A 13,702-nucleotide genomic window follows, 5' to 3' on the forward strand; every position below is an offset into this window, starting at 1 on the left:
TTTAGCCGCCATACAAATGTTTTCGTTAATAACTGATTATTTTTCTAAAAAATCTAGTTGATTATCTTCGTTTTTTTTATTTATTTGATTGTTGATCTATTTATGTTACATGACGTGTTCGTTTGTTAATATGAATGTTATTGCGTTTGGCCGCCAAGAAAATTTATTCTCAAGTTTCATTCTTATTAATTTAGAAGATGCTTTAATATAAGATAGTTAAATGGAAGTAAATATATATACATAATGAGAGTTATAATAACACGTATTATATCACTCAATAACTTTATATTAATCATAAATTTTGTAAATTTAATTGTTAAATTAAAAAAAATTTACTCTTAGATTATATATACAAAATTTTATATTAATTTAAGATGATTTAATACTTCATTTTTATAAAATAAAATTGACGTAATATATACATTTTAAAATATATTAAAATATAAATATTTTGATTATTTTTAAATTATTGTTTAATTTTAACAAAATTTGACATAAATATATAAAGTGATATAAATTTTGAATTTAACAATTTTAAATTTATAAAATTTATATTTAATATAAAGTTATTGAGTGTTATAATACTTAATAAAAGTTACACTAGTGTTATTATAATACTTATATATATATATATATATATATATATATATATATATATATATATATATATATATATATATATATATATATATATATATATGTGGGGTTTGTCTTAAACTATATAGAAATTATTTGTCTTATCTTCCTAATTCAGTCTTGTCCCACAAATTAAAATTTGTCAACTTATGTTTTGAGAGAGAAGGCAAAAGAAATGGATGGAAAGAGAGAGAGAGAGGTGGCGAAGAAGGACAGGTTCACGGCATCATGAAGTGTATTTTTGTTACGTATTCACATAAGTCTAAAGAAAATCTAGGTTAAATTTATCTTTTGTCTTTCCATTTATTTAATTTGATTCCAATATTATTAAAAGGTCTACTCTTTAACTTTTTAAAATAATACAATTGATCGTTTTGTCTAATTGAGACTAAAGTCCTCTTTAGAATAAGAATTGGTTCTTATATTTTTCACCATTCGAATATTGATGTGAATAATAGGCATATAAAAGCCATTATTATGTAATAATTCTTGATAACTAGTTTTTATCAATAAAAAAATATTTTTATTATTTTTGCTTAAATGATTTTAGAAGAAAATCAATTAATCAACTATTGAAATGTGGAAACTAGTGTGGAATTCACATAGAGTGAATTAAGAACTCAAGTTGGATTATTCAATAATAGAAATTTTTTTAAAAAATTCTTAAATTTTAAGTAATATTGATAGAACTGTAAAAAAACAGATTAAGAATAAAAATAGGTTATATTATTAAAGGTATTATAATAACATTAAGAACAAAAAGTTAATGTTAATAATGTTAATTGAAAAAAAAAGGACCACATTATATTATTTTAAAAAATTAAAATATAAAATTAGACATTTCAACAACAAAAATACCACATGACTCATATGTGGTGTCTTATATATGTAGACATATTAAATATTAAAAGATATTTATCATATTAATTATATTTTTAATCTCTATAATTTAGGATAAATTTATTTTTATTTAACAAATTTAAAATTTTATCTTTATAATTTTTAAAAATTTTATTTTACTTTCTTAGATCACCAATAACATATCTGAAAATAATAAATTAAAATAAATATATAATTTTAATTAAATTTAGTGTGACGTTTTTACTAACATTGATAATTAAATTTTATATGATAATATTTGATAAATTTATTAACAAAATTTGAGTATAAAAACTAAAATAAAATTATTTAAAATTACAAGAACTAAAAGATCAATTTTTAATAAGTTAAAAAACTAAAAATAAATATACTTTAAATTTAAAAAACTAAATACATATTTAAATACGACAAGTGAATATATGTCATTTTTTGTAGGAAGATAAAATCAAAATCCATATGACAAAAATGTTAATAGAAAAATATTTATATATAATATAGAATAAGAATCCATCTCCACTCGTGAGATTTCATCCTCAACTTTTTCAAGATTCACTTGGAATTCTTGACACTTCCGAAACACAATCAAAACATAAAGATGGTCACGATCACCTACTAACCTAGGAAAGGTAGCTCAATCACATATCAACTTTGGACCTTAACAAGTTATTGAATTTATATATATTTATATAAACCTAAAGTGGAGAACACCATTCCGGTTTTTCTTGCCTCATCTTTCCCTTCTCCTCTAACCTTGTGCTGCTAAACGCAAATTATTGATCACCATGATCTATACTTGTCCTAATCAAACATATTAAAACAAAGCCACTATCATTTTCAGTTACATTTATTTTATATCCCCTCTTCTAAAGGCCACAGTACAATAGAGTACGCCTACTATAGCCTATACCCTAAACTTGGGACCAAGATGCCATCACATTATAGCCATAAATTTAATTATTATCTTTTTATTATGTTATTAATACAAAGTACTATTGAATTTTAATACAAAGAAATATTACACATAGTGACATACAAAAAGTGTTACTATAAATGTAGGTATATGTCTATTTGATATATAGTTACACACAATTTTAGTGTTGATTTTGAATGAAATTTAATAACATATTTTGTGTGTCACTATAATCTATACCTATACTTTTTAATAATTTACCAACATATATTGTATTTATTGTGTGGGTAAAAGTAATTTTTAGTGACATGTATAATGTCACTATAAGGTGTGTGTCACTATATTACAATTTTGTTGTAGTGATAATCACTGCATAGTAATTGATAGACTATTTTTAATAAATTTTCACCTTTGACTATAATTATGTTATTCTGTTTTGACCAATAATTTAATTTGACCATTTTATGGCAACTTGCTTTTTAAGGGGTATCCATAATCTGACCCAAATTAATTAACCTTAATTCTCCTCCTTGGTTCAGGGGGTTCCACGTAACTTGAGTCCTTGCATGTCTTGTTTTTGGTGTTGATGGAATCATCTTACACAAACATATAGACACCCTTTAATTAATAAATAAATAAATACATAACAGGAAACAACACAAAAGGTTGCTTTGCTAAAGAAGGGGGCATGATGAGTGGTGTCTATATATTATATATATACTATACATTACATACATATATAAATATGTATGGTGGATTAATACTAATAAATTAAAAGAGCACCATGAATGAATGAACACTTCTAACAAAGAAAAGAAGTTAAAAAGAAAGAACTTTCTCCTAATTTATCATGATCAACAAAGTCTAGTTTATTTAGTTGAATAATATATATGTGACGAATTGAAAGTTTCCTGATATTAAATTTGAGAACTGTGTATAGAAAATATATATAATTAAGAAAAATCCCTAATAAAATTGTGTGTATATATGTATATATTAATGAACTGAAAAGAAGAGAAGTTGTTGTTGATGTTGTATATGAATATAATTAAGGGTGGATTCAGTTGAACTTGAGCCTAATGGATGACTTGAGTGAGACACAAAGGTTCCTTCCCACATGCTGGTTCTACTTATTTGGACATTTGGATCCACTTAATAGTCCCCTATTTCTGTTGTTTACTTGCTTGTGCCTCTTATAATAATAGAGAGTAGTGGATGTTTAGCTTAAAAAACTAAAAAAATGAATAAATAAATAAAAACAAAGGATGTGATTTATTTATTAAGACCCAAATAATGCTGCCTTGGTGGCCATTCCATTAAAACTGCATTATTCCTAATAGTATATCTCAAAAACGGAAATCACTTTTTTTTTCTTGGTTGTTGGGGTGGAAGTGGCTTTTTCTCTTTTGTCCCAATGTTTTTTTATTGTTTTTGTTTAGGAGGGTGCAAGTGGCTTTTTGTGTTTTTGTTTATGGGGTGGAAGTGGCTTAAGAAATCAAAACACCTAACTACGATGAAATTGGGCCACAAAGCCTAATAATATCTATCTTAATCTTATGTTTCATGAGAACTAAAGCCCACTGCTGGGGGAATACTTAACTATATTTAACTATCATCAATTTGTTAAAAAAAATTTAAAAAAGATCTAAAAAAGTGATTTTGAAAAAAAAATTAATGAATAGTAGGAGTTTCTTCTTAAAATAAAAAAAAAATTGCTTGTTCGAACTTCAATAATATTATTATAAAAAAAATACCAAGGTTGGAAAAAGGAATAAGACAGCATAATCTTGTTCCGGAATTAATACAATAATTAATACGCATGTCTCCACATTAGTGAGATATTGTCCGCTTTGGGCCCAAGCTCTCACGGTTTTGTTTTTGGACATCATTCAAAAGGCTTCTTAACCAATGGAGACAACTGTATGTATATAAACTCATGTCCATCTTCTTGTTTGAACGATGTGAGACTTTGCTTGTATCTCAACAAATAGTCTTTCATGCAAAACTTGGATGATCAAACCCTCCAGTTTTCTTGAAAATTTTGAAATCATGATTGCAAGCTCTGGATATTATGAATGATTATTGTATGTTCTCGTGCTAAATCATGACATTTCAAATTCACAATTTTTTCTTCCAAAATAACATTTGATTAGGATTTCAAAACAGATAAAAATTAGGAGTAGTGTTTCAAGTATTTTTAGTATTATTTTTTAATTAAAGACAGAGATTTATCTTACTAACTCAGGTTTACCTCTATTATTGTTTGTCTTGCTATTGGGAGAGATATTTGGATAGTTAATCATATAGGAAATAATTGGTAATTTGGTTAGCACTCATATAACTAGCGAGAGGGGGAAAAATATAACTATGAGTGAATGACGTGATATTACTTATATGTGTCACGACTTGTCTTAGTTATTATAATTAGTAGAATTACTAATTAATAGTGAAAACTAAATTATTTAAAATTATACATTTACAATTATTTGGATATAATATATATATATATATATGTGTGTGTGTGTGTGTATATAAGAGTGAAATAACTATACAAATATAAATTATATATGCATAGTAATCTAGTAAAAGTTAAATATATAATTTAAGCATCACTCAAAAGTAGCACCAAGACAATCAAAACTCCATCATCTACTAGATAGCCTCTACTGCACACCTCTACAAACTTATCCATAATCTACTCTCATACTAAGTATAATCATCGTAGTTCATCCACATGGAAAACAAGTATGGATAAGTTATATTTCAAAAACATACAAGTATAGAAAGAAAGCATCTATACTACTATCATCATCCACATCCACATGTAAACTAACCAAACTCACCACATGGTTTACAACATACACAATCATCATAATGTCAATGTGTTTGAAAGGTAAACACCCAAGCAATTCAAACATTCACCACAATCATAGCATACAACTATGTATTCATCCAATGATATGAACATAATCAACTCACACCATATCACATGCACACACCACAACTAATGCATCATTATGCATTCACCTACAGTGATCTCCTAATACACCTGACTAGTCTAAGTGACTTGATCCTATCGAATCAATCCTATCGTTTTATGCCCAATACACCAACTAGATTGACAACTGAAATGAGATTCCAATCCATACCTTTGATTTCTTGAGTGTCGCCACTTACACTAGAAAAGTTTGGTTCCACTATCAGGACTAACATAAATGGGTATAAGCGTACCATGACCTTAGCATGTATTACCAAGTCACATATGGAGTTAACCTACTAACTATTCTCAAAGAACCATACAACCTTTTTAGTAATCAGTTAATGGTGGTAGCTCTCAACTTCATACTTCACTCCATATTAATTAAGGACCTAGAGGAGACTAAACAAATCCACTTCAAGAGTTTCACACTTACTCTAGGAGGATTTTCGACAACTGGTCTCCTAAAGTGTCACAACAAGATTTCCTACATGGGATCTTCAACTTTTAAAACAACAGCCTCTCCTTTGATCATAAGTCAATCAACATGCTTTAATGCCCATAACATTCTTAGCATCAACATCTCAACATACATCTTCTATATACATTACCCTATGTTAATGCATAAAGAGATCAAGTCACACCAATCATGTATAGCATACAAATGCTCAACAACTCATCCAAGAATAGCATACTAATGTTCAACATCTCAATCAAGTACAACATACCAATGCTTATTAATAATTCAATCATACAAGTATAACATCCTAATCATACATAACATATCAATGCTCATCACCAATTTCAACTATATAAGTATTGGCATACTAATGCTCATTATAATCATACATCATCTACATCCAACACACAACATGCAATAGACTTAATATTTTTATTCATGTTCACCAAATCATGCACAAAGTAGCATATAAATCATTATACAACTTGCGTCTAGCGCCATTGAGGTAGAAAGTTCTCTACCTTACCCATGTTCGACGCTACTCAACTTGCGCTTAGTGTGGCTAAAGTAGTGGACCCCTGGAACCTCATACTTGGTGTGACAAAATCTCACACCCAATCCCACGCCAACCCGAGATGATTCTCTCTCCTCACACCCCATGTCATTCCTTTGGCACTTAACATCAATCCATGCAAAGGTAATTCTCTCACCTCATGCTCGACGCCATTCAAACCATGTTCAGTACCACTAATTTTGTGCTCGACATGAGCAAAACAAAGACCCTCATTTGAAGGCACACCCGACGCATGAAGGCAGACTCAATGCAATATTAGAATCTACAGAATGTAGGTAACAAAAATTGCTCCTAAAACCTTAAAAATAGCACAACCAAGCATACAACAACATCAAACAAGTATAGACATTTCATACAACTAATTTCTAAGCTACATAAAAACATGATACCTTAATATTCAAAATAATCCAAAATCACCTCCATAACTCAAAACCCCAAAACTCTTTTCCTTCACCATTCAATTTGATTTTAGTCACATACATGCTGACATTTTGATGAAAACAACAACAAACAATTCATTAAATCAACTAAATAATCTGTCCTAAATCCTCTTACCTAAATTCTGAACAACTGCAAATGAAGAAGAGGAAGAAGGGGAAGACAACTTCGACCTCCGAACAATGAAAGTTCTGTACCAATCACTTTGATTCACAACTCGCTAGGACTTGAATCATAGCACACAAAACACATCAATGATTTCAAGGAAGGAATTGTCCGATCAAGAGAAAGTTTAGAGAAAAAAGGATCCACAAACCCATAGTGGTTCTCTATAGTTTATCTCTTTAAAATCTAGAGAACATTAATTTATGAGGCTCACTTCCCAACAGAAACCTTATATACTATCTCTTCTCAAGGTCAACTAGACCTCCAGTCAAATACCTTCAGAACAAATCAAACTCTTGAAAATTCCTCAATTCTCATAGTTTTATAACACATCTCAAACGTCTCACACACAATTATTGTTACAAAACAATAATTAACAAACTTACATTGTTACAATATGCAAAGGAGAAATTAAAAAAAGCATATTCAAATTTGTATTAATATTTTTTTTCACCACGTTGGGTTAACAATAGTATAAAAATATCGGTAGAAATGTTAATCATATTGTTTATTCTTATATCACAAATTAAAATATACAATTTGAAAAGTAAGGTTTTCATTGCCTCATTTTTTATTCACTCTTCAATTAAATATTCACAATATTTACTCTCTCTCTTTTTTCTTTAGAGACGTTTCGGATACTCCAATAACTAGTTAAAAAAATTGAACAATATCAAATTAACTATCATCATTTTATTTTTCATGTATACCTGATCTTCTCAATTGTTCATCACTTTCTATAACTACCCCTTTTTATTTCTACTTTTTTTAATAAGGACATATAATTTAATTCTATCTTTCAATTGAATTTTAGTAAATCTTTTTAAAACAATTTCAATAGTTAAAAATATATTTACATATAACAAATTAAATTATTTATTATAAATCTGAAATATAATTTATATATTTATTTTTTGTTGGGAAATTTAATATACTTTATATATTAAAAAATGATTTATTATGAATTTTAATTATATTAAAATAAACATTTATTATGTATAATGCGTTAACTAATGCTAGTTTAAAAAATAAGAAAAACTTTTTCCATAAAAGGCAATAGTATACACAATAGAATTTCCATATCATACAAGTATTCAATCTTTTATATCTGTTCTAACTTCTGCGCCAAAAAAGAACAAAATATTAAAATGAGACTTTTTAAAATTAATGAAAATATTTATCAACTACTTAATGCTTATATGAAGAGAATTTTAACAACTACTTTTCATTAAAAAAATGTATTTAATTACTCCTAATATTACTTAATAACTAATTACTAATATTTTAAATTCTTAAATTAAAGTATATTGACAAGTAAAATATCATTGGGAATTAAAGTGAGGTGTTATCTGGCCTCGTGATTGGGTTGACATAGGAAATAAAAGTTGTAGCAAATAAATTAGAATTCAACCATATATTCTTGGTAATTAACCATTATATAGTTTAATTGACAGCAAATTAATACTTTTTAGGCTACAAATTTTCATATAATATAAGATGAAATGCGAGTTAGATGACATTGCTGATGGATACAAGATTAACGTTAGGTTGAACGTTAAAGACACATTAAATAAGGTGGCGTGTATAGACTTTTGAGACATTTTATTTTTACAATTGTCAAGTTGTCGATAGTGAGGGTTCTTCTAGACGTGGTTGTTGTAAAAAAAGATAGAGATTGCTTGATAATACATTCTCTAATGTTTTTTTACCATGTGTATTATTGATAATTAAAATTTATAAAATTATAAGTATTTTTTTATTAAATAAAAGTGAGACTTAATAAATTTTGTAATTTTTTTTACAAAATTTTTACTAGTAATAGAGAATGTGTTCACAAGAAGAGAGTATATTATTAATATTTTTATTAGATGTTAACAATACATTTTTTTTGTTGTCTATACCATATTGAGGCAATCTTGTTCAAGTATCAATATAATGTGACATAATTGATAGATAACCTTGTCTCTTATGTATGTGATTAGCAATTTGATCACTAATTCGTGCGTGTGAAAAAATATTTATTGAAGAGGTCAACTCTTTAATAAATAGACTTCAATACATTAGGGGATTAATCCTTAACACTTAGCTCTAAGATAATCAGTCTAGTCAAATAGGACCATTATGAGTGACAAGTTCTCTCTTTGAATATTTAATGTAGCTAGAAACCTAGAATTCAAACTCAAAACTACTAGTTAAGATGAAACAATGATATTCCATGTCACTTAATCCTCGTGCTCGGTGATACAATACATTCTTAAATACTAACATATTTGACAAGGTTTATATATATTTTTTATAGTCAAAATCTATTTTTCATCTCCATGGTTTCACAAATAAGCACCTTTTGGTCTCTATAGTTTTCAAAATTAAACAATGTTAATCCACCATTAACATGACATTTAAAATTAAAATCAAAATATTGACGTGTCTGTAACTTGTAACACTATGTGAATTATAATTTATTGATAATTATATGATTTACGTGATTAATTGATAAAATGTTGTATTTATTGTTGTTTTAGAACTCTAAAGGTCAAGAGATCCTTAAGAGATATGTTGTCTATGAGGTAATTTAGTTTGGATTAGGTTGACCAAGTTTAGTAAAGTGTATATAATGTCTTTCTTAAGAAGTGAACCTCATAAGTTCGTTTATTCAAAAAAGTCTATAGAGAAGCTAAAGAGAGGAACTTTGGAGTTAGGAGAAATTTCTTCTTCTAAACTCCTTAGAGACTATGACCTTTCCTAGTAGCTAATTTGAGTTGAGAAGCTGAGGATTCTAAGCTTTTGGAATTGAGAATTTGAGTTTGAGGAAGTTGTACAGTGACTTCGAAGGTCAATTTTCTTCTTCTCCCCTTGATTTTTGCGTGGTGTGAGGTAAGGAAAGTTAGTGATTGATTATTGTTGAGTTGTGCTGTTAAACTAATGTTAGGATTCATGATTTGTTGGCTGTATTTGATTGAATTAGGATGGTATGATAAGTTGGTTGAGTTGTGATTTTCTTGAAGGTGCTATGAGTAGAGATTGGTGGATTTTAAAGTGCATGGTTACATGTGATGTTTTTATGTTGAATATGAATCATATAAGTTGTATTTGTGTTGAAAATATGTTTGCATGTTGGTTTGGTTTGGAATTCTCACATGTTTGAGTCAAATGAAGATTCTACCAAGTGCGAAAATTTTCTTCACATCAAGCATGCCTTCATTGTGTCAGGCGTGACTTGAGTTAGGAGCTCTTTATCATGATCATGCTAAGCGCAAGATTAGTAGCATTGAGCATGGATCAACGAGGAGCTCTATGACTTAGTCACGCCTAGTGTATAGTGATAGGCATCAAATGTGATTGCTTAAGGAACTCTTTGACTTAGTGACATTAGATCCCAAGATGAGTGGTGTCAAGCGTGATCAAGACATATTCTCTACCTGGACAACCTGAGTGTCAATGTTGTGATGCCGAGCATAGTCAAGTAGAGACTCTCTACTTGAATGAGGTCAAACGTGGGTTTGGCCACGTCAGACGCTATTAATTCAGAGGTTCTCTACCTTTTCCATGTCAAGCGCTAGTGGATTGATATCAAGTGTAGACGAACTAGAAACTCTCTATCTCAAAACATTACAACACAATTATTGATAAAACATAATAATTAACAAAAAAATATAATATTACAATCAAAATAAACATTTTAATATATACAAAACTAAAATAAATCTAAACAATAAAATAAAAGACTAAAAATATAATTTAACCTATAATTTAATAAGTCTAACCAAAAATCAATTTAGTAACCTATTCATTAACTACAACTAAAAAATCAACTCAAATTGGTGGAAAACTTAAAAAGAAAAACTGTAGAAAGTCAATTTGAATAGATTTTTTTTTATAATAATTGTTTTTATTCTTATTTTATTTTTTAATTTCAACGTTGTTGTTTTTAAGATAAATAAAGTTACATATTTAAAGATTCATAGATATAAAATATTTTTATCGTTATTATTTTCTCTTTTTTATAAACATATATAATTTATTAAATTATTTGAATTAATTTACACTTTTATATTTTAATTTCTTATAATTTATATTATTTTGTTATTTAAAATAATATAAAACATTAAATATAAATTTTAAATACTACCGGTTTTATTAAGATTTCACCACAGTGAACCAATAAATAGTGAACTTTCAAAATATTTGTATTAACAAAACATAGTATTTAACTAGTATATTATAATAAATATGTAAAAATAATTAAAATTTATAATAAATTTTATATATAAATAAATATTATGTTTGAATATATAAATTATATTTAAAATTCGTATAAATATATATTTTTAAACATATAAATAATATTTTAAATTTTTTATAAATAGTTTATATTTTTTTTTAACCATGTTATTAATACAAAGTATTCATCAAAATTGTTGATGACTAATATCAACGACTTTACTTAGAGAGAGTGAGCCTAGTAATATTCAAACTAACAACTTGTTGATGATTAATAGTGTGAGGTCCCTGGTCTTTTCTTTCCTTTTTCCCGAACTCTCACTCACTCTCATACTTTTCTTCCCCAAATCCCCTGCTCATTTCTGATTCCTTGTGGTGATCTTCTTGAGCTTAGGTGCTGAGTAGTAGCTTTTGGAGCTAGCTGTGGGCGTGAAGCTTGTTCTTCTTCTCCTGTCGTCGTTCTTCTTCTCCATTTCTCTTCTTTCTTCCTTGTCATTTCCCGAAGCTCGGAGCCGTTGAACCAAGGTAAGGGAAGCTAGGTTTTGCTGAGTTTTTGGTTTAAAGAGAGTTCTAAGAACTCCTTAGCTGTTTGATGTTTGGTGATTTTTGGTTGAGAATGATGAAATTAAGGTTTTCGGGGTTTCGGAGTAATAGTGAAAATTTGGGGTTTTGATGTTTTCATGGTTGCATGTTGAAAAAGAATTGATTTTTTGGGTTGTTGGATGAAAATTGGGTGTTTTGGGTGGATTGCATGTGCTTGGATTTCTTATTTTTGTAGGATTGTTGTTCAAAAATGGTGGAGAGATTGTGTTTGCTGTCACAAACGGCTGAGCCGTTTTGAACGGCTGAGCCCTTTGGGAGTTTCGTGACAGGGAAGAGTTTCTGGAACCAAACGGCTGAGCCGTTTTAAGGCGCTGAGCGCTTTGGGGCAGAGAGCCACCTGGAACCAAACAGCTGAGCCGTTTTAAGGCGCTGAGCGCTTTGGGGGCAGAGAGCCACCTGGAACCAAACAGCTGAGCCGTTTTAAAGCGCTGAGCGCTTTGGGGGCAGAGAGCTAGAGGAGAATCTCTGGAGGTAAAGCGCTAAGCGCTTTGGAGGCGTTGAGCGCCTTTGTGCTTTCAGAATTGAACTTTGTAATCTTCATGGAAGTTGTAGCCTTGGATCTTAGCTTTCCAATGGCGCTGGAATCACCCAAAAAGGAGTTCTAGAACTCCAGATATGGCTGTTTTAGTGAAGAGGGGTCAAGCTGTCAGTATTGGTTAAGTTGTTTTAGGTGCTTAGGTTGATTGGTGTTGTTTGGGTGGGTAATTTTGCATGATTGATGAGTTGTAAACAAGACGGGTGAGTCGTATTATATGTTGTATGTTGCAAAATTATTGATCATGCTATTAATAATGTTTGAGTTGAATTAAAATAGGCGATTATGATGTGATGATTAGTGGATAATACTGTTGCTGATGTTGAGTTGTATCAGTTGTATATTGTTGTAAGTTATTATGTTGAGTTGTATCACTTGTACATTGTTGTAAGATGATATGTTGAGCTGTACAGTTATGTTGTACTGTGTGTTGATATTGGATGTTATAGGCCGAAAGGCTGAGGTGTTGTAGGCCGAAAGGCTGAGGTGTTGTAGGCCGAAAGGCTGAGGTGTTGTAGGCCGAAAGGCTGAGGTGTTGTAGGCCGAAAGACTGAGGTGTTGTAGGAGATCTCCGAGGTGATATGCGTGATGACGCATTTTGTGTGTATTGATAAACTGTGTGGTAATAACTGACAGGATGTTTATGGATGAATTGTTGATGGTTGTAATTGCTGTTATTACTTAAAAATTTTCCTATATCTTGTTCTTTTTATACTAGCTTACCCTCGTTGTTTCCGTGTGTTTGGACTGCGATGATCATACTTGTATGGGAGCAGAGCAGGGCTAGATTTGTGATAGGAGTAAGCTTATAGCTGGCAGAGGACGGAGAGTCTTAACTGACTGATGTTTTGGATGTTAAGCCACTATCTGACTATTTTGGATTGTATTTTATATTGTACGCCCTAACTCTAATCGGATTGGAACATTTATATATATTTATATTCTAGATCCTATATTTATATACTCGTTCTATTCTGTCTAGTGTTTCCGGTGTGCTGCGGTTATGAGTGTGGTGACCTGCCGGGTCGTTACAAATAGTTTATATTATAACATAATATTATTTTTATTTATTTATAATTTATTTTAAAAACATTAAATTTTAACTTATAAGTAATTATGATAAATAATTAATCTCTAAAGACGTATTGTACAAGATAGAGAATTTAATATATAGTTAAAATTAAAATTAATTTATAAATAATTATGAAAAATAAAATTGAATTAGATAAAAAATAAAAAAAATCTGAAAAATCTTTTTATTAAAAAAAACTTCTAAAAATATTTTGATATAAAATACACTCTGA

This window comes from Cajanus cajan, chromosome 9, assembly GCF_000230855.2.
Source record: "Cajanus cajan strain Asha chromosome 9, NIPB_CcT2T_4, whole genome shotgun sequence".
Classification (NCBI taxonomy): Eukaryota; Viridiplantae; Streptophyta; class Magnoliopsida; order Fabales; family Fabaceae; genus Cajanus; species Cajanus cajan.